Raw genomic sequence first — 5,027 nt, 5'->3', positions numbered from 1 at the left:
TAGTAAGGATGTAACATTGCCTAGGGTTAACTGTAAAAAACTAGTTGTTGGTGATTGCTTAATAGGTAAAGAAATTAATTATTAGGGAGTTAGTGGTAAGGAGAAACTAGTTGTTAAGGAATAAATAAAAATAAAATATTGAGTTTTAATATTATTGAATTAATGTAAATTAGTAATTTAATAATAAATTATATCATTTTATTTTTTATAGGTTGACTAATTAGAAAACTAGCTGTTATGAATTAAAAATTATTAAAATCAAGTTTATAATATTTTAGAAAGGGATGATTAAGTTCTTCAAAGAGGAAGCCATGAAAAATAAATCGAATTAGAGTTAAAGGATAGCAAGAAGAAATATAATACTATAAAAATTTAAAAGGTTACACAAAATAATAATAATAATAATAATAATAATAAATAAATAAATAAAATACATGAATAATTAAATGATAATAATAATATTAATTAATAAATAAAAATCAAAATAGGGGATCAAGGCAAAAAAAAAAAAAACAAAAAAAAAAACTAAATAAATAAATAAATCAAAATCAAAATAGGGGATGAAGGCAAAATAAATAAATAAATTAATTAATTAAATTAAATCAATCAATAAAAATAGGGGATCAAGGCAGGTAAAAAAAAGGGAGGAGGAGAGGGGAGAAGAAAAGAATAATGAGTTACAATGAGAGAGTTGGAATCCAACTCTTACTCAATTTCCAACCATCATCCCTATTGAGATTATTGGCATTCCTCTCAATCTCAATTGCCTCCCTAAGCTTCATGTGGTGGAAGTGATCTACCTTAGCGATGACTTTGGATTCTTCAATGCAGACATGGTGTTTTGATTTTTCTGCATGCTCGGCTAAGGCTGATGAGCGAGAGCGGTTGTGTCTAATGTCTACAACATGCTTGTTGATTCTATGCTTAATAGATCTACCTATTTCTCTAATGTAGGGAATACCATAGGAGCAAGGAACAAGGTAGACCCCTTTGGAGTCCTTAGGATCAATAGGGTCCTTAACAGATCTAAGAGACTTCTTAATGGTCTTAAGAAGTTTGAACGAAGAAGCGATATTAATCTTCTTGAGGATACATGAAATCCTATATGTGGTTCCTTGGATATATGGGAGATGAACCATAGAGATAAGATCATCACGAGCAGGCTTAACTCTAAAGTCTTTGCAGGCTTTGTGAAAGGCCTTGAGGCTTTGAGATATGCTATACTCATTATTTCTAAACACTTCAAGAAGATGGGATTTCTCCTTCTCAAGGTGGCTATCATCAGAGATTCTTAGAGCACGAGTAGAAAGAGTGCTAAGAGCCCTGAATTTCTGAGCTAGGAAATGATGAAAATTGGCATGGAGATACAATTTAGTGTGAGTCTTTTTTTGATAGACTGGTGATAAATGGAACCATCACTTGTGCTCGAAAGGAGAATGTTGAGAAAGGGAAGGCGACCATCCATCTTAACTTCCATCGTGAACTTGAAGGAGTCAGATTGGGAATTAAGGTGGTTAAGAAACAGGTCAAGCTTCTCCTGACCATGAGGCCAGATGAAATAGGTATCATCAACAAACCTTTTCCATTTTTTAGTACGAAATTGAGTAATGGCTAAGGCCTTGGTATCAACATCTTCCATAAACAAATTTGTGACAATAGTGGAAAGAGGGGAGCCCATCGCAACGCCACAAGTTTGCTCATAAAAATCACCTTGGAAGCTAAAGAAGGTCGAGGTGGGGCAGAGGCCTACTAACCTGGCAGTGCCTTTGTCAGTGATGGGATTTATGATGTCAATGGCTTCTTAGATGGGAATTTTTTTGTATAAGGAGACAACGTCAAAACTAACTGGAAAATCAACCAGTTCTAATTTGATACCTCTCCACTCTTGAAGAAAGGAGGTAGAGCCTTTATAAAAAGAATCAGTGCGCCAACAAGAGGCTTAAGCTTCTAAGCTAAGAAATTAGCAAGAAGATAGGTGGGTCTGCCTATTATGTTGACAATAGGTCTTAGGGGGTTCCTCGATTTATGAATCTTCGAGAGACCATAGATCCTCGAGGAGAGGGGATTTCTTTCAAAGAGCTTACGGAAAAGAGGACTAAGGGATAGGTCTGACTTAATAGTAGTGACTACATCCTTTGAGACAGACTTAATGGGATTCTTCTTAAGCTTAATGTAACTCCCACTGTTAGATAGATGATCTAACATTTTGTGGAAATAATCTGACTTATTAAGAATGACAACAGCTCCACCTTTGTCTGCTCTATGGACAACAATGTCAGGGTCATCTCTTCTGGATTTAAGGGCAAGAAACTCAACCTTGTTGAGTTTTTTCTTAGGGGGTTTAGCCTTCCTGAGAACAACGACGCAATCTTGCCTAATAATTACCTTAACATTATCTAGAAGGTCCTTAATACCATACTCAATGTTACAAATAATGTCATCAGTAGGAATCTTATTCACGGCAAGGGCAAAATTGAGACATTTATTAAGAAGACTGAAGAATGAAAAATATTGCTCGAAAGATTAATCACATTGTTAAAACGTAAAAGAGAGATATTATTATTATTTTATTATTATCATTAGTATTTTTATCATTGTCGTCATCATCGTCATTGTGGTCATCGCCATCATTATCATCATCATCAAAGTTCTTATTATTATTCTTATTATTGTCTAAATCTGAAACAGATTTATTATTACTAATAATATTATTATTATTAAAATCCAAAAAAAATTATTATTATTATAAAATAGATCTATATTATTTCTATTACTAATTAAGTTCTTATTCTTAAATTTAATCAAGTTAAAAGAATATTTATTAAATATATTATTATTAAAATTATTCTTTTCCTAAATTCCATTATTTTTCTTATGAAGAGATTTATTAAAATTAGAGGTGATATTGTTATTAATACTATTGATACTCTCAATGTTAAAAGTCGTATTATTCAAGTGCTTATCAAACCTAGGAGTTCCATTAGAACCACAGAGGCCAACGGACTCAAAGCGAGAGAGGGAATCGGATTTTGAAGAGAGGGAGTTGGAATGGAGAGGGTGAGCGATAACGAAATTTGGAGATGAAAGGGAGCTGGAACTTGGAGGGTGAACGATAATGGAAGAGAAAGAAGGGTTCGCGATGGGAGGATGAAGGGAGGGTGACAAACTCGAAATGGGCGGAAGGGTTTCTGACTGCATTGTTGCCAACAGATGCAAAACTGGGGACGAGGGGAATCGAGAGGAGGGTGCAGAGCCCAGGGTGTTAGGACCTGTGGTCCGTGCGACGGGTGGGGCGACTCCACCATGTGAAGGACGTTCGAAATATGAAATGAAATGAGCCAAAAGATGAGTTTATAAGGTGTTGGACAAGTTGGGCGGGCCGACCCTCCTCTTGGGCGAGAAAAAACATGTTGAATGAGTCAGCTTGGACATTTGGTGTGGGTCAGCCAAGTGACATAAGCCTCCACCCACCTGTATATATTGGAGGGCGTTTGGAGGCAAACGACCATCATTCGATCACATGAGTTCGAACAAGGAGTTCTGCAGTGCGTGGATGAGCCTGCACGACGAGCGGAACTTGGGTGTAAAACTCATTCGAGAAAGTTGTTCGAGAAGTTGTTCGAGGAAGTCGTTCGAGAATTCGTTCGAAAGGTTGTTCGAGAAATTCGTTCGAGAATTCATTCAAAAGGTCGTTCGAGAAAGTCATTCGAAAAGTCGTTCGAGGAAGTCGTTCAAGAATTCGTTCGAAAGGTCATTCGAGAAAGTCGTTCGAAAGGTCATTCAAAAAGTCATTCGAGAAGTCTTTTAGGAAAGTCGTTCAGAAAAGTCGTTCGGGCAGATCTCGGGCAAGGTCGTTCGGGAGACCCAAGCGAGGTTGTGTGGTGACCCGAGTGAGGTCGCTTGGGCGACCCGGGTGAAGTCATGTGGCAACCCGGGTGAGGTCGTTCAGGCAAACCGAGTGAAGTCGTGTGGCGACTCGGGTGAACGAGCTCGGGTGAATGAGTTGGGTGAACGGGCGGTAGGGTGAGGGCGCGTCGTGCACGCTGAAACGAAGAATCGTGCGGACGGGCGACCGGGTAAGGGCACGCCATGCACGACGAAACGGTGGAAACGGTGAAGTGTTGAGATTGTGAATGGAGGTGTGACTCGTGCGGAGGCACCTGTGTGTGGTGACTTGGTTACGACGAGGCGTGCCCAAGTTGGGCAAACAACATGATTGATCGACGAGGTGAATAAAGGGTTGGTGAGTCGTGCAGTGACCGTGCGGAGGCACCAACAAGCTGGGCAACTGAGTTTTCCAAAGTTGAAAATTTGCTAAGTGTAAATTTGGGGTTTCCCAAGATTTAACTTGTAAATCTTTATAACATTGAATATTGTATAATATATTGATTCGTGCAGACTCATATTGCAGGGAGTTGCCCCTCCCTTTATACTGTTGTGCATTTCTATTGTATAATGTTGTTATGTTGAATGTTATGGCTTTCACTTGTATAAAGGAACACATAAATAATACTTGGTTGCGAAACACAAACTAAGAAGGATAAGTGGAATGTTAGGCATAGTCTACAATCGTAAGTATTGGTGAAAAGAAAATGATTGGTAGTGCCGCACCTCACTATAAGCGGTTGAAAGACTACCGCAGGTTTAGGGGCGTGACAGGTGGTGTCAGAGCTAGTGTCGAGGAGCTGGTGCTGGTGTTGAAGCATTGAAGCTGATACACACCTACACTTCATGATAGGTGGTATCAGAGCTAGTGTTTGGGAGCTGGTGCTGGTGTTGAAGCGTTAAAGCTGATACACACCTGCACTTCGTGACAGGTGGTATCAGAGCTAGCTGATGATTGGGTTGACGATGAAGTGTTGATCCCACTGCACTATCATGACAGTTGGTATCAGAGCTGGCGCACTGAATCAAGGAGCTAATGCTACGAAGACCGAAGACTTGAAAGGAAGTTCAATCTTTGCAGGTAACAGGTGGAACATTAGGGTGCTTCAGGTGAATGGTGAAATAGGTTTAACAGAGGAGAA

This window comes from Pinus tabuliformis, chromosome 1_1 (genome assembly GCF_031772625.1).
Source record: "Pinus tabuliformis cultivar Carrire ecotype Pingquan chromosome 1_1, CPIR1, whole genome shotgun sequence".
Lineage (NCBI taxonomy): Eukaryota > Viridiplantae > Streptophyta > Pinopsida > Pinales > Pinaceae > Pinus > Pinus tabuliformis.
The sequence above is the reverse complement of the archived record's forward strand: the minus strand, read 5'-3'. Positions refer to the sequence as shown.